The sequence below is a fragment of the Tupaia chinensis genome, unplaced genomic scaffold (genome assembly GCF_000334495.1).
Source record: "Tupaia chinensis unplaced genomic scaffold, TupChi_1.0 Scaffold000341_1, whole genome shotgun sequence".
NCBI classification, from domain to species: domain Eukaryota; kingdom Metazoa; phylum Chordata; class Mammalia; order Scandentia; family Tupaiidae; genus Tupaia; species Tupaia belangeri.
In genome coordinates this window covers 3,217,183-3,235,590 of record NW_006159835.1, presented here as the reverse complement: position 1 = coordinate 3,235,590, position 18,408 = coordinate 3,217,183, and the positions used below count along the sequence as shown (strand labels likewise).

Sequence of the window (18,408 nt, the reverse complement as noted above, 5' to 3'; positions counted from 1 at the left end):
AGAGAGAGAGAAAGCACTTCCCAAGGGAGATGGCTACGTGCAATCCCTTTTCCTCCATTTCGCCCTCCTTTCAGGATTTGGGACATGTGACCACATACACCTGGCCTGTTTTTCAAGCCACTAGGTCTGAGACTAGAACCCCATGGTCAGCCATGTGAGATCCAACCACCTTAACCACCATGCCACTGGTTTACCTAACACTTAGTTTTTCTATATAGCTTTCCAATTTGTCATTGGAAAGCCCTTTGTATAGTGAGGAGCATGTGGGCCCTATTCAGATATATTAAGGCAACACTGAAAATCAGAGCTTGAGGGCCAGCCCTGTAACCCAGGGGTTAAGGGAACTGAATACCACATAGCCAATCATGGTTCAAATCACAGCCTCGGTGGCTTGAAGAACAGGTTGGGCACATGTGCATATGTGTCCCAAATCCCAACATGATGGAGAAATGGAAGAGAAAGGATTGTAGAGTGACCATGCTCCACTGTGGGATGCTTTCTCCCTCTCCTTTTTTCTCTTCATCGTCAATATCCCTCTGCTAGTTAGTACACACACCCTCTGACAATTAAAGAACATTAGGGCTTGAAGTTCCCAGATAGCCTTGTGGGAGAAAACAGTTTTCACAAGAGAGCCTGATGACTTAATCTCATCCTACTGTCACTGTATCTACTTTGTCTCAGTTAAGAATTAGCATACCTGAGTCATTTAAGGACAGAGAGATTTGGGCATAAGGAGGCTAAATATTGGTGTGGGGAGGGTTCTAGGAAGGATGGGGCTTTCTGCCTCTACCTCCTCCCCACTGCTTTGTGAGGGGAACAGTAAGGCACCTTTTCTTTTTTTTGACACCGACAACATTTTTTTTTCTTTTTACAGGCCCGTAATTGTTATTTGTGATTATAAACTTTAGTCGCATATTTAAAAATATTTGGAGTCTACAATGTATTTGAAGAGAAAGGATTGTAGAGTGACCATGCTCCACTGTGGGATGCTTTCTCCCTCTCCTTTTTTCTCTTCATCGTCAATATCCCTCTGCTAGTTAGTACACACACCCTCTGACAATTAAAGAACATTAGGGCTTGAAGTTCCCAGATAGCCTTGTGGGAGAAAACAGTTTTCACAAGAGAGCCTGATGACTTAATCTCATCCTACTGTCACTGTATCTACTTTGTCTCAGTTAAGAATTAGCATACCTGAGTCATTTAAGGACAGAGAGATTTGGGCATAAGGAGGCTAAATATTGGTGTGGGGAGGGTTCTAGGAAGGATGGGGCTTTCTGCCTCTACCTCCTCCCCACTGCTTTGTGAGGGGAACAGTAAGGCACCTTTTCTTTTTTTTGACACCGACAACATTTTTTTTTCTTTTTACAGGCCCGTAATTGTTATTTGTGATTATAAACTTTAGTCGCATATTTAAAAATATTTGGAGTCTACAATGTATTTGTACATCATCTAATGGTTCCAAAATATTTCATTTTCGGACCAGCAAGTAGTATGGTGACTAAGGCAGATGATCCCACTTGGCCAACAGTGAGGTTCGAGTCCTGGACTTGGTGGCTTAGAAAACACACCAGGAGGATGTGCGTGTGTGCCCAAAATCCCAAGAGAAGATGTCATTCCCTGGGGGAATGCTTCCTGATTTTCTCTCTCTCTCTTACTGGTGAGCACACATTTTCTATGGCAATTTTTTTTTTCATTTCAGTTTGTTCTTTTCTTTTTTAAAGAGATTTTTGTTATAGAGCTCATGCATTCACCAGAGAAACTGGGAGAAACAGAGAGACAGAAAGTGAGAAATCACCCCCAAGGGGGATGGCCACATTGTAATCCCTTCTCTGCTCTTCTCCTCTTGGGATTTTTGGACACACACACACACACACACACACACACACACACACACACACACACACACACACACACACACACACACAGCGCCCTGCATGAGTTTCAAGCCGCCTGGTTTAAAACTCAAACCATGGTCAGCCATATGGGAGTCCAGCACCTTAACTACTATGCCACTTGCTAGCTCCTTGATTTGTTCTCTAAGGAGGCTCAAATTCTACACATTTAATGGCCACTTAAACGGTTCAATTCAGTGATATTGAGCAATATGGATCACATTTCCCCTCAAAATACATTCTTTTATAAATAAGTTAAATTTATTTGAATTAATTTTTTATTATTAGACAGGAAACACAGTAACTTAAGAAAGAATAATATATTCAGAGACTTAAGATTCATCTATGTTCTAAAGTTAAAACAAATATATGGATAAAAACATATATTTTGAAATATTGAAAATACCTGGAAGATTGGAATGTCCAGTTTTCAGTTAGTAACTTCGCCATTGTGTGTAGAAACATTAAGTAGCAGCTTGTTCTCTCAGGAGGGAATTCACGCTTACTAAGTTCATCGGACTAATGTATAAAATTCCAATTCCAATATATCAATGATGAGAAACTAATGATTGTGGCTCAGGCCTGAGTCCTTGCATTAGCATAATAATGACCACATTTTCTCCCCCTAGGCAGCTAGATTTCTAACTGTCTTATGGGCCATAAAATAAGTCTCAATAAATCTAACAGGGAGGAAAGGACTGTGGTGTGACCATTCCCCCTCCAAAGGGTGCTTGCTCACTCCCTCCCCCTATCCTCCATCTGTCTCTGGAGAGTACATGTGCCCTCTAGCAATAAACAAATAAGTAAAAAGAAAGATCTCTAGTAAATCCCTAAATACTTAGAAACTAAGTAACATTCTTTCTATAACTTGAGGGTCAAAGAAGATAGCAAAAGGGAAATTAGAAAGCATTTAAAACTAAATGAAAAGGAAAACTGGCCAGCCAGGTAGCATGGTGGTTAAAGCAGCTGGATCCCATGTAGCTGACTGCACAGTTCAAGTCCTGGACCTGGCAGCCAGATTCGACATAGACACTACATGGTTGAGTCCAGACTCAGCAGTTTGAGAACTATAATGGCTGTGTGTACCTGAGAGTCTACAGTCCTGAAAGGAGAGAAAGATGGAGGAGGACTGTGGTGTGACGGTTCCCCCACGGGGTACTTTCTCCTCCCCCTCTTTCTCTGTCTCTGTATCTTTCTGGCACATGCACATGTCCTCTAACAACAATAAATAAGCCCATGTAGAACTGAATTAAAGTACAAGCTTATTTGGGTTCAAAAAAATTATAAAATCCATGCATAGCTTTTTTAATATGCATTTTCCATGTACTTTTTGAAGGCCCCTCATAGATAAATTACACTTCATCGATATATAGATCTTCCATGACTCAAAGGACACTAGCAAGAAGGTGAAAAGACAACGCATAAAATAGAAGAAAATATTTGCTCTCTGTCTCTGACAAGTGCACTCACCCTCTGACAAAAATAAAGGAAAAAATAGAGAGAGAAAATATTTGCAAGTCATATATCTGATAAGGGTCTAATATCCCTCATTTAAAACTCTTAAAACTCAACAACAAAAAGACAACAACCCAATTTAAAAATAGAAAAAAAGCAGGGATAGGCAGGTGGTGTGGTGATTATAGGCACTGGACTCCCCCATATGGCTGACCACAGTTCAAGTCTTGGACATGGTGTCTTGCTTTCTCATTTTCCCTCTCTCTCTCTCTCTGATCAAATTGGAAAATAATAATAATAATTTTTTGAGAGTTTTTTTTCGCTGTAGGGCGCATGCGCTCGCTAGACAGAGAGAGACATAGAGACAGAAAGCAAGAAATCACCCCCCGGGGGGATGGTCACGCCGCAATCCCTTCTCCTCCATTCTCCTCTCGGGGTCTTGGGCACACACGCACACGCGCCCGGCATGAGTTTTAAGCCACCGGGTCCGGGACGCAAACTGCGGTCGACTATGTGGGAGTCCAGCGACATAGCCATTACGCTAACTGCTGGTTCCCAAAAAATAATAATAATAAATTTTTAAAAAGTTAAATAAAAGTTAAAAAAATAGACAAAGCATTTGAATACACATTTCTCCAAAAAAGATATACAAATGGCAAATAGGCACATGAAAAGTTGTTCAACATCATTATCACAAGGAAATGCAAATCAAATCCACAATGAGGTACCACTCCACAGCCACTAAAATGACTACAATTTATGAAAACCAAAATAAAGTGTTAGTGAAAAGGTAGAAAAAAATGGAACTTATGTACACCTCTTGTGCGATTGTAAAATGGTATGGCCACTATGGAAAACAGTTTGGCAATTGCTCAAAAGTTGAACAGGACCAGCCTTAGTAACACAGTTGGTAGTGCACTGATCTGTGGTATTGGAAGCAACATGGCCAACCATTGTTAGGATTCCGAGTTGACCTGAAACATGCTGGGCATGTGTGTACCCAAGATCATAACGGGCTGGAGGGCTGGGCACAGGATCATGGCATGATGGGACCCTGTTGAAAGTACCTGTCTGTCTTTTTCTCACATGCATGTACACATTCCCTCTCATGAAAGAAAAAAAAGTTAAACACAGGATTAGTATGGGATTCAGCAATTCTACTCCCTGCATATACTCAAAAGAATTGAAAACAACTGTTCGAATAAAAACTCACACACAAATGTTTACAGCAGCACTACTCACAATAGCCAAAAGGTGGAAACAACCCAAATGTATATAATCCAATGAATGGATAAATAATATGTTTCAACATACAGTCACACATATAGTTACTATATATAGGACAGTTATCCCATAAGATTATAATGGAGCTGAAAAATTTCTGTCACCTAGTGATGTCAAAGCTGTGATAATACTGTAGTAAAATGCATTACTCACATGGTTGTGGTAAGGCTGGTGTAAATAAACCTACCAGTCATATCAAAGTATAGCACATACAATTATGTACAGTATGTAATATCTGATGATAATAAGCAACGGTGCCACCAATTTATGTATATATTATACCATACTTTTAAAAATAATTTTTGAAGTTTATTTATTTCTTCCATGAGAAAGAGAGAGGGAAGAGAGATGAGATGAGAGAGAGAGAGAGACACTCTGGTATGGTCCCCATGCCATGATCCACCCCGTCTTGGCTAGCCTGAATCACAAGTATATGCATGAGAACCCAGCATGCTCACAGAGGTCCCAGTGTTGCAAACACAGGAGCTTTTCCATGTGGATACAGTTGCATTACTGCTGCACCATCACCTAGCCCCTTTACTACACTTTCTATCATTTTAGAGTGTTCTACTTCTACAATACTTACTAAAGAAAAAGTTTATTGTAAAACAATATGCCCTGTTATTACTGGTAACAAACACCCTCACACATCTCTTGTTTACAAGTCTCTTGATTGCATAATTTTCTCTTGTGCTTGATTTAATAGTACTGTTTTGTCATCATGGCACTTCAGTGGAATAAGCTGTATAGATGGGAGACAGTGACACTGTGACACTGGGTAGGCCTAGGCTAATGTGTGTTTGTGTCTTAATTTTTAACCAAAAAAACAAAAGTTTAAAGATTAAAAAAAAAACTTACAAAAGAGTAAGCATATCAAGAAAATCTTTTTGTATAGCTGTACAATATATTTAAGCTAAGTATTATAACAAAAAGGTAAAAAAAAAAAAAATGGGGGCCAGCAGGTGGCATGGTAGTTAAGGCACTGGACCCTCACACAGTTAAAATCATGGTTCAAGTCCTGGTCCTGGCAACTTGCTTTCTTACTTTCCCTCTCTCTCTTTCTGTCTCTCTCTCACACATATCCTATTGCAAATTAATAATAATAATAATAATAATAAATAAAATAAAATAAATAACTGTAAAAAATTTTAAAAGTAAAAACAACAAAAAACAAACAAACAAACAAAAAAAACCAAGAGGAAGTTCATTAAGTTAAAAAGTTACTGGCCAGTAGGTAGTACAGTGGTTAAAGTGTTGGATTCCATGTGACCAACTGTGCAGTCTTGAGTCCCGGACCCGCCAGCTTGGAAAACACGCTGGGTACGTGAGTATGCATCTCCAAAATCCTAAGAGGAGAATAGAGGAGAAGGGCTGTGGCATGGCCATCCCCCCAGGGGGTAATTTCTCACTTTCCTTCTCTCTCTGTCTCTGTCTCTCAGGTGAGTACACACAACCTATGGCAAAAATCTATAAAAGAAAAAAAAGTTACAGTACACAAACATTATTATTGAAGAAAAATACTATTTTTTTATAAATAGTGTAGCCAAATGTACAGTGTTCATAAAGTTTATAGTAGAATACAGTAGTGTCCTGGGCCTTCACACTCACTCACAACTCACTCACTGACTCACTCAGAGCAACTTCCAATCCTGAAAGCTCCAGTCATGGAAAATGGCCCATATAGGTATGTCATTTTTTATCTTTTATACCACATGTTTACTATGCCTTTTCTATGTTTAGATACATAAACACTGACCACTGTTCCACTTGCCTGCAGTATTCAGTAGATGTGTTACACAGGTTTATAGTCTAGGAGCTACGGGCCATACCATATAGCCTAGGTGAGTACTAGGCTACACCATATACAATTATGCAAGTACACTCTTTGGTATTCACACAACAAAGTCAAATAATAGCACATTTCTCAGAACGTATACACATATGACTCTGTGTGTATGTATGTGTAACAGAATATCATTCTGCCATAAAAGGGAAGAAGTAGTGATACATACGATGACATGGATAAACCTAGAAAACAGTATGCTAGGTGAAAGAAGCCAGACACAAAAGCCAGACACATATTGCATGATTCCATTTATATAAAATATGCAGAACTGGCAAATCTATAGAAATAGAAATCAGATTTGTGGTTGCCGGAGACAGGAGGATATAGGTATGGGGAGTGACTGTTTAATAGTTACAGCTTTTGGAATATGAAAATGTTCTAGAGCTAAATAATGGTGTTGGTTGATAGGGATATATTAACATAAGTGTGCAAGATTTTTACAAACAGTTGGCATAATGGCTATGTTGGTGGACTTCCATGTAATCAACCGGTGGCGTAAATTCTTGCCAGGCACGTTTGTGTATGTGCCCAAGATCCCAAGAGGAGAATGGAGGAGAAGGGATTGTGGCGTGGCTATTCCCCCTGGGGGTGATTTCTCACTTTCTCTCTCTTGTCTTTTGCTTTCTGTCTCTCTGTCTTTCTGGCAAGTGCATGTGCCCTATAGCAGAAACCTCTCAAAAAAAAAAAAATCAACAACAAAAAAACCTAAAATATTGCTTAAAGACCTAAAGAAATAGAGAAACATATGATACATATCAAAGGATTTTATACCTTTTCTTTCTGTTTTTTAGATTTCTGACATAGGGCATGTGCACTTGTTAGAGAAAGACAGAAGCAGAGGGAAAATGAAAGTGAGAAAGCACTCTCCCCGGGTAGGGGGGGAATGGCTATGCCACAATCCCTTCTCTATTCTCCTCTCAGGATTTGGGGCATGCACACACAGGTGTCTGGTATGTTTCTCAAGCTGTGGGGTTCAGGACTTGAACAGCAGAGTTAGCTATGTGGGATCCAGTGCTCCAACTACCATGCCAACTGCGGGCCCAAGATTGGATATCTTTAAAGTGTCAGTTCTCTCAAAATGATCTATAACAGATATTCAATGCAAGATTTCCCACGGCAGCCCTATTGACTTGTTGGGCCAGATAGTTCTTTGTGGTAGAAGCCTATACTGTGCATTGCAGGGTGTTTAATAGCATCCACAGCCCCTACTCACTAGAGTCCAGTAGCACATCTCCACTTGTGACTCATAGTGTCTCTATACATTGCCTAATATTCCCTTGGGCATAAAATTGTACTTTATTAAGAACCACCGATTAGTGCTTTTTTTTTTTTCTGATAGCACCAGGCTCCAATTGCTGGTGCTCTTTCCCACAGCGGCTACCCAACTGCCAGAGAGAGCACATCCCATGGGTTTTGGAGATCTGAAAATCCACACCAGCCTCCAGGTGCTCAACGATTACCTGGCCAACAAGAGCTACATCGAGGGGTATGTTCCATCATAAGCGGATGTGGCAGTATTTAAAACAGTCTCTAGCCCACTGCCAACCGACTTTGTGTCATGCCCTCCATTGATATAATCACATCAAGTCTTATGAGAAGGAAAAGGTCAGCCCTTCTGGAGTGAAGAAAGCTTTGGTCAAGTATGGCCCTGTCAATGTGGAAGACACCACAGGAAGAAAAACTCTCGAGGGTAAAGATGAGGATGATGACATTGATCTCTTTGGATCTGATGAGGAGGAGGAAAGTGAAGAAGTAAAGAGGCTAAGGGAAGAATACCTTGCATAGCATGAGTCAAAGAAAGCTAAAAAACCTGCACTAATTGCCAAGTCTTCCACCTTGTTAGATGTGAAGCCTTGGGATGACGAGACAGACGTGGCAAAATTAGAGAAGTGCGTCAGAAGCATTCAAGCAGATGGCTTGGTCTGGGGCTCCTCTAAATTAGTTCCAGTGGGATATGGAATTTAAAAACTTCAAATACACTGTGTAGTTGAAGATGATAAGATTGGAACAGACATGCTGGAGGAGCAGATCACTGCTTTCAAGGACTATCTGCAGTTCATGGATGTGGCTGCCTCCAACAAGATCTAAAATCCATCCTGGATTGTTGTGCTTAAATAAAAGCTTGAAGAATTAAAAATAAATAAATAAAAAGAAAGAACCACCGATTCAATGCAATTTCCAATGATAGAAATTTGCAAGTTGATTCTAAAATTTAGATAGAAATGCAAAAGACAGAAAAAGTTTTGAAAAACAAGAATATAGTTGGAGGACTGACACTATCTGTCTTCAAGATTAATTAGAAAGTTATAGAAATCAAGATATGTGGCATCAGCAGAAACAGGTTCAATGGAATGGAATAAAGAGTCCAGAAATAGGACCACAGAAATATAGCTAATTAATTTCTTGACCAAGTATCCTAGTAACCAGGAACAATACATAATTTTTTCCAACAAATGATGCTAGAATAATTAGATACTCATATGCAAACAAACACTCAATTCTTATTTTACAGCATATAAATAGTAATGTGAAATGGGTCATAGACCTAAATGTAACAGCTAAACTTCTGGAGGAAAAAAAAAAGATAACATTAGTGACCTTGTAACTAGGCAGAAATTTCTTAAATAAAACAGAAAAAACATGGAAAAAAATAAATCAGACTACATTTATTTCCCAAGTCTGTAGTAATAAATTACTCCAAATAGAGTAGTTTAAAACAATAGAATTCTCAAAGTTCCAGGGGCCAGCGGTCTGAAACCAAGGTAAGGGCAGGGACACATTCCCTTTGAATACTCTAAGGGAGAATCCTTCCTTATTTCTTCCAGCTTCTGGTGGCTCCAGGTGTTCTGTGGCTGGAGGTACCACAGCTGCAGGCCCTGCGTCCACCTTCACAGGGCTTTCTTCCCTGAGTCTTTGTGTGCACCTCTTCTGTCTCTTATAAGGACATTATCATTGGATTTAGGGCTCACCCTGATCCAGCATGATCCTATCTCAATCCTTACCTTAATTACGTCAGCAAAGACCCTATTTCCTAATAAGGTCACTTTATGAGGTTCTGGGTAGACACGAATTTGTGAGTACACTGTTCAACCCACTACATCAACTTCATCAAAAACTTAAAACTTTTGTTTTAAAAGACACACATAAAAGAAAGAAAAGACAGTAGAGAAACTGGAAAAATATTTATGAAACAAAAGATAAGAACTTTTATCCAGAATATATAGAGAACTTTTACAAACCTATAATAATATGACCAAAATGATAATAACAATAATAACAATAAAAATATTAAAGATTTAAACATACACTTTTCTCAAAAATGATTTATAAAAAAATATGTTTATGGAGCCAGCAAATGGCATGATGGTTAAGGTGCTGAGCTCCCACGTGATTGACAGTGGTTTAAGTCCCGGACCTGGCAGCTTGCTTTCTCAGTTTCCCTTTCTCTTTATCTCTCTCTGGTCAAATTAAAAAATAATAATAAATAAGTAAAATTGAACAAAGATCTTTAAAAAACTTGTCTAAAAATGAGCTTATGAAGATATTCAACAGTGTTAATCATTAAAGAAATGTAAACTGAGACTTTATTGAATATAAAAAGTTAAAATGCAAGAAGACAAGAGAATCTAATGTGGTCAGGCTGGCTAAATTGAATTAATTTATTATAAGAGTTTTTAAAAATGAGCCTAATATTATGAGTAAACTGAAATTTAGAAAAATTCAGAAAAATTCTAGAAAAAACTAGAATTTGGTTTTATTCTTTACTAATTGTGAAATAATCTTGGAATAATCTCTAAACTAAAACAAAATTACTTTTTTTTAACAAAAATGTTTCATATCTTTACCAAAAATATATCTTATATCCTTTGTGTACTCTGAATATAGAGTTGTTTCTCCTATTATTCTAGCCAGTTTACTTAATTAGAATCTGTCATGCCCTCCATTGATATAATCACATCAAGTCTTATGAGAAGGAAAAGGTCAGCCCTTCTGGAGTGAAGAAAGCTTTGGTCAAGTATGGCCCTGTCAATGTGGAAGACACCACAGGAAGAAAAACTCTCGAGGGTAAAGATGAGGATGATGACATTGATCTCTTTGGATCTGATGAGGAGGAGGAAAGTGAAGAAGTAAAGAGGCTAAGGGAAGAATACCTTGCATAGCATGAGTCAAAGAAAGCTAAAAAACCTGCACTAATTGCCAAGTCTTCCACCTTGTTAGATGTGAAGCCTTGGGATGACGAGACAGACGTGGCAAAATTAGAGAAGTGCGTCAGAAGCATTCAAGCAGATGGCTTGGTCTGGGGCTCCTCTAAATTAGTTCCAGTGGGATATGGAATTTAAAAACTTCAAATACACTGTGTAGTTGAAGATGATAAGATTGGAACAGACATGCTGGAGGAGCAGATCACTGCTTTCAAGGACTATCTGCAGTTCATGGATGTGGCTGCCTCCAACAAGATCTAAAATCCATCCTGGATTGTTGTGCTTAAATAAAAGCTTGAAGAATTAAAAATAAATAAATAAAAAGAAAGAACCACCGATTCAATGCAATTTCCAATGATAGAAATTTGCAAGTTGATTCTAAAATTTAGATAGAAATGCAAAAGACAGAAAAAGTTTTGAAAAACAAGAATATAGTTGGAGGACTGACACTATCTGTCTTCAAGATTAATTAGAAAGTTATAGAAATCAAGATATGTGGCATCAGCAGAAACAGGTTCAATGGAATGGAATAAAGAGTCCAGAAATAGGACCACAGAAATATAGCTAATTAATTTCTTGACCAAGTATCCTAGTAACCAGGAACAATACATAATTTTTTCCAACAAATGATGCTAGAATAATTAGATACTCATATGCAAACAAACACTCAATTCTTATTTTACAGCATATAAATAGTAATGTGAAATGGGTCATAGACCTAAATGTAACAGCTAAACTTCTGGAGGAAAAAAAAAAGATAACATTAGTGACCTTGTAACTAGGCAGAAATTTCTTAAATAAAACAGAAAAAACATGGAAAAAAATAAATCAGACTACATTTATTTCCCAAGTCTGTAGTAATAAATTACTCCAAATAGAGTAGTTTAAAACAATAGAACTCTCAAAGTTCCAGGGGCCAGCGGTCTGAAACCAAGGTAAGGGCAGGGACACATTCCCTTTGAATACTCTAAGGGAGAATCCTTCCTTATTTCTTCCAGCTTCTGGTGGCTCCAGGTGTTCTGTGGCTGGAGGTACCACAGCTGCAGGCCCTGCGTCCACCTTCACAGGGCTTTCTTCCCTGAGTCTTTGTGTGCACCTCTTCTGTCTCTTATAAGGACATTATCATTGGATTTAGGGCTCACCCTGATCCAGCATGATCCTATCTCAATCCTTACCTTAATTACGTCAGCAAAGACCCTATTTCCTAATAAGGTCACTTTATGAGGTTCTGGGTAGACACGAATTTGTGAGTACACTGTTCAACCCACTACATCAACTTCATCAAAAACTTAAAACTTTTGTTTTAAAAGACACACATAAAAGAAAGAAAAGACAGTAGAGAAACTGGAAAAATATTTATGAAACAAAAGATAAGAACTTTTATCCAGAATATATAGAGAACTTTTACAAACCTATAATAATATGACCAAAATGATAATAACAATAATAACAATAAAAATATTAAAGATTTAAACATACACTTTTCTCAAAAATGATTTATAAAAAAATATGTTTATGGAGCCAGCAAATGGCATGATGGTTAAGGTGCTGAGCTCCCACGTGATTGACAGTGGTTTAAGTCCCGGACCTGGCAGCTTGCTTTCTCAGTTTCCCTTTCTCTTTATCTCTCTCTGGTCAAATTAAAAAATAATAATAAATAAGTAAAATTGAACAAAGATCTTTAAAAAACTTGTCTAAAAATGAGCTTATGAAGATATTCAACAGTGTTAATCATTAAAGAAATGTAAACTGAGACTTTATTGAATATAAAAAGTTAAAATGCAAGAAGACAAGAGAATCTAATGTGGTCAGGCTGGCTAAATTGAATTAATTTATTATAAGAGTTTTTAAAAATGAGCCTAATATTATGAGTAAACTGAAATTTAGAAAAATTCAGAAAAATTCTAGAAAAAACTAGAATTTGGTTTTATTCTTTACTAATTGTGAAATAATCTTGGAATAATCTCTAAACTAAAACAAAATTACTTTTTTTTAACAAAAATGTTTCATATCTTTACCAAAAATATATCTTATATCCTTTGTGTACTCTGAATATAGAGTTGTTTCTCCTATTATTCTAGCCAGTTTACTTAATTAGAATCCTTAACTCTTGGGATCAGCAGATGGTGTAATGGTTACATCGCTGGACTCCCACACAGTTGACCACGGTTCAAGTCCCAGACCTGGAGGCTTCACACTCACATTGGGCACCTGTGCATGAGTGCCCAAGATCCTGAGAGAAGAATGGAGGAGAAGTGAATATGGCATGGAAATTTCCCTGGGGGTGATTTCTTGCTTTCTTTCTCCCTGTCTCACTGGTGAGTGCACATATCCTATAGCAAAAATCTCTCTTAAAAAAAGAAAGAAAGAAAGAAAGAAATACAAACGTCCCCATAGTATCATTTTTCAACAGAGGCATAGAACATGTTTATTGTTAACAAATGCAAGCATCTTTTATTCCTCCTCAATAAGAAGCCAAATATATAAGCTTAAACTTATATTCAGTAATTAATGTTTCTACATTATACAGTATTTGGAAATAATCTAGATATTTAATGAATAGCCACCATTTAACTTAGTATAACTTTAGGTTTAATTTATCAAAATGATTTTTTAAACTATTTTTAAAGAGATACATTTTATCAAACATAATCATTGTTGAAAAGTTTTATGAACTTTTATCCCATTTACATTTCTTTTATTTTTTCTGTGAACATCTTTTTTTCAAGTTTTGCTAGAAGACACATGTGCTTCCCACAGAGCTACAGAGAGACAGAGGGAAAGTGAGAAATCACCCCACCCCACACCCCACCCCTCCGGGGAAGACCACGCTGTATTCCCTTCTCCTCCATTTTTCTCTTCAGATTTTGAGCACGCATGTGCAAGTGCCTGGTGTGATTTTCAAGCCATAGTAGGACATGTGGACATGTAGGACATCCAGCCCCTTAACCACCATGCTACAGTAGGCTGATTCACTTTTTAACTTTTTTTTAATTTTATGATTTCTTATTTATATTCAATTATTGTACGTCTCTATAGCACAAAATATGATTTTTCAAAGTATGCATGCAATATGTGATGATCAAATCAAGGATATTACCATGTACATCATTTTCAATGGAGAACTTTACATTCTTACTTCTGTTAAGTGTTTCTTCCCTGAGCCCCTCCCACCCACTCTCTATCATTCACTCCTCTCCCATACAGTCTCTGGTATCTACACCTGCCGTTTCTATTATTTTATCTTTGGAATCCTACTTATATTTACTTTTGTTAATTTGCTTTCTTTGAACAAATAATGTTTGAATTCATCATGAAAACCTCATGAGACAGTGAACGAAGCTAGTCATCATATTTTTCTTGTACATAAATGAGACAAAACCTTTAAAAATCACAGAAGCAAAGAATCTAAAAGTTAAAGTATATAGCTCTTTTCGACTTTTTCTTTTTCACTGTTATGTTTGAAATATATGAAGCAATTTGTTTTTACTGCACATTTTGTTTTTAGGTTAAATTTATCAATTTACAAAGTTAAGCATAGCTTTTTGACTAGTAAAACCAGGTATAAGAAACTTTATATATGCATTATATTTCATGTTGACAATACTACACACATACCTGTTTTAATTAAACCAACAAACTCAAGTAGCTTTGATAGTTATCAAAAATTATTCCAGATCATGTGAACTTGGAAAACATTTAAGTTAGTTTTTTTATTTTTCTGAAAGATGCTTTGTTTCTGTGTTTATTATTTTCTTTCTTTAAGCCAAACTTCCCAGTAGGAGCTCTCTCTCAAAAAAAAAAAAAAAAAAAAAAAAAATTTTTAAAGCTTTTAGATACTAAAGTCCAAATCTCCAAAAAGTCAAAAAGAGATGTTCACTTTATTTTCATTGTTTTTAGTTTTTTTAGTTTGCTATAGGGCATATGTGTTCTCCAGAGACTGGAGACCTCATGAGGGATACCACTCTGCAATACCTTCTCCTCCATTCTCCTCTTGGAATTTTGGGCACACACACACACACACGGGCCCACCATGTTTTTTAAGCCTTTAGGTCTGGGACTTGAACCACACAATTAACTATGTCAGATCCAGCCACTTAACCTCATTGCCACCTTGTGGCCCTATATGCCTACTTTAATTGTGACTCAAAACCAATAAATCTTTTTAAAGATATACCATGGATGTAAGAGGCATTTTCTTTAGGATACTCTGTCTTTCAAGATCCAAGATCTGAAGTTTCTCCCAGAGACAGCCCAAGAAAGCAAAAATCCTCAGTGTTAGCAAGGCAATGAAGGTTGATACAATTAAGACAAACTCCCCTAAGAGCTGGCACTGCCTCCTAGTTAGCTGGCTAGCTGCCTGACGCTAGTCCAACAATCTACACTCCCCTGGCAGTCCAGAGAGAATATTCTCACTCAGCACAAAACCACACTCTTAAGACATACAACAAGATAAAGGAGTATCTTAACATAGTTTTTCTCCTATGACAAATTATACCAAGGCAGAGAAAAGGAAAACTGGACTACTCCTGCAGATCAATAACCTATGGATTTCCAAAACCAAATGCACAAGAATCATAATCCAAAGAACCGATCCATACAAATGTGTTTTCTCCTGGCAATCCAAATTTAGAAAAGAAAGGACAAGGAAAATTTTCTAACCTTCATTTCTCAACGGAGCATCCCACAGAGATCCAGGAGAACTGACTTTGGTTAGAATCCTTACCTTCTGTGAGTTTTTGTCAGGGTCCCATCTGCAGGCTCCAGAGCAAGAAACATGTCCCCGCCTTTTAGCATCCCATCCTTGTCGCCAGGAAGTGTACAGGCAAAAATATTCCACCTCCATCTTTTTAGGGTCCCAGCTGGGTCAACAAGTTGATATAACATGGATTAACAGAAGAAAGCATGTTCAAAGTTTTCCATCGCATGAGAGCCCTTAAAGAGAAATGAAGACCCAAAGAAATAGAGTCAGTTACTGAGTATTAACAATATACTGAACTGGACAGAGAGTAGTAAATTTTGAAAAAGTGGTAAGGTAAAGGGGCTTGAGCTAGGATAGTTAATGGGACAGAGAAGTATTTAGAAAGATAAGATTTGTACAGAATTCCTTAAGTCTCAACTTTCTCATCCTCAGTGATAAGGATGTTGCATCTTTCTGGTGTAAGGAGAATTTCTTCTGCTTTTAAGAAACGGCATAAAGGTCAAAATGATCTTCTTGTACCTGCTGTTTTTCAAGCCTGCACTTATATAATCAATGTGCCAGAAAAGCATATTTTGACCCACTTTTATTTGTTTATATTTTGGGGCACTTTGAAAATTTTATAGAAAAATGAAATTAAAATGTAAGATAATTTTCGTGAAAAAAAAAAAAACCTGTAAATCTACACATAATTTTTCCATAACAGTCAATACATGGTTTCCTTTCCTATGAGTTTTTTGAAGATCCTTTGTACATGGTTTTCAAGATTTCTATACTGACTTTTGTAATACCTTTTTTTTTTTGCTTTTGTGACTATCATTAGCTCCATGTAGGCAAAATAACAGTACTTTTTAAAGGGTTATTGTAAGGATAAAAGTTGGCAATATTGGGGACCAGCAGGTGTTTTTAAAGCTTTTAGATACTAAAGTCCAAATCTCCAAAAAGTCAAAAAGAGATGTTCACTTTATTTTCATTGTTTTTAGTTTTTTTAGTTTGCTATAGGGCATATGTGTTCTCCAGAGACTGGAGACCTCATGAGGGATACCACTCTGCAATACCTTCTCCTCCATTCTCCTCTTGGAATTTTGGGCACACACACACACACACGGGCCCACCATGTTTTTTAAGCCTTTAGGTCTGGGACTTGAACCACACAGTTAACTATGTCAGATCCAGCCACTTAACCTCATTGCCACCTTGTGGCCCTATATGCCTACTTTAATTGTGACTCAAAACCAATAAATCTTTTTAAAGATATACCATGGATGTAAGAGGCATTTTCTTTAGGATACTCTGTCTTTCAAGATCCAAGATCTGAAGTTTCTCCCAGAGACAGCCCAAGAAAGCAAAAATCCTCAGTGTTAGCAAGGCAATGAAGGTTGATACAATTAAGACAAACTCCCCTAAGAGCTGGCACTGCCTCCTAGTTAGCTGGCTAGCTGCCTGACGCTAGTCCAACAATCTACACTCCCCTGGCAGTCCAGAGAGAATATTCTCACTCAGCACAAAACCACACTCTTAAGACATACAACAAGATAAAGGAGTATCTTAACATAGTTTTTCTCCTATGACAAATTATACCAAGGCAGAGAAAAGGAAAACTGGACTACTCCTGCAGATCAATAACCTATGGATTTCCAAAACCAAATGCACAAGAATCATAATCCAAAGAACCGATCCATACAAATGTGTTTTCTCCTGGCAATCCAAATTTAGAAAAGAAAGGACAAGGAAAATTTTCTAACCTTCATTTCTCAACGGAGCATCCCACAGAGATCCAGGAGAACTGACTTTGGTTAGAATCCTTACCTTCTGTGAGTTTTTGTCAGGGTCCCATCTGCAGGCTCCAGAGCAAGAAACATGTCCCCGCCTTTTAGCATCCCATCCTTGTCGCCAGGAAGTGTACAGGCAAAAATATTCCACCTCCATCTTTTTAGGGTCCCAGCTGGGTCAACAAGTTGATATAACATGGATTAACAGAAGAAAGCATGTTCAAAGTTTTCCATCGCATGAGAGCCCTTAAAGAGAAATGAAGACCCAAAGAAATAGAGTCAGTTACTGAGTATTAACAATATACTGAACTGGACAGAGAGTAGTAAATTTTGAAAAAGTGGTAAGGTAAAGGGGCTTGAGCTAGGATAGTTAATGGGACAGAGAAGTATTTAGAAAGATAAGATTTGTACAGAATTCCTTAAGTCTCAACTTTCTCATCCTCAGTGATAAGGATGTTGCATCTTTCTGGTGTAAGGAGAATTTCTTCTGCTTTTAAGAAACGGCATAAAGGTCAAAATGATCTTCTTGTACCTGCTGTTTTTCAAGCCTGCACTTATATAATCAATGTGCCAGAAAAGCATATTTTGACCCACTTTTATTTGTTTATATTTTGGGGCACTTTGAAAATTTTATAGAAAAATGAAATTAAAATGTAAGATAATTTTCGTGAAAAAAAAAAAAACCTGTAAATCTACACATAATTTTTCCATAACAGTCAATACATGGTTTCCTTTCCTATGAGTTTTTTGAAGATCCTTTGTACATGGTTTTCAAGATTTCTATACTGACTTTTGTAATACCTTTTTTTTTTTGCTTTTGTGACTATCATTAGCTCCATGTAGGCAAAATAACAGTACTTTTTAAAGGGTTATTGTAAGGATAAAAGTTGGCAATATTGGGGACCAGCAGGTGAGGTGGTGGTTAAGGTGCTGGACACTCCCACATGGCCGACCACAGTTCTAGTCACAGACCTGGCGGCTTGCTTTCTCACCTTGTCTCTCTATGTTTCTCTCTGGTTAAATTAAAATAAAATAAATGAATAAATAAAATTAAAACAATTCTTTAAAAAAAGAGTTGGCAAAATTAAGTTGAAGGATATTTAATATAATTCAGTTATCTACTTTTTCATTTACCAAGGTTGAAAGTTATAAAAACATATAAATCAACATACTGTTTTTATAACCTAATTTATAGTAATGCAATGTCATGTGTAACCAAATTATAAACTATTTATAAAGCAAAGAATATTATATAATT

The 18,408-nt window shown here is 37.2% G+C and overlaps 2 pseudogenes; both read left to right on the top strand.

Annotated features, from left to right (window-relative positions):
• Positions 1 to 7,883: 7,883 nt before the first annotated feature.
• On the top strand, positions 7,884 to 8,565 carry LOC102473560 (elongation factor 1-beta pseudogene; annotated as a pseudogene).
• A 232-nt stretch (positions 8,566 to 8,797) lies between these two features.
• LOC102486183 (elongation factor 1-beta pseudogene) lies at positions 8,798 to 10,940 on the top strand (annotated as a pseudogene).
• The last annotated feature ends 7,468 nt before the right edge of the window (positions 10,941 to 18,408 follow it).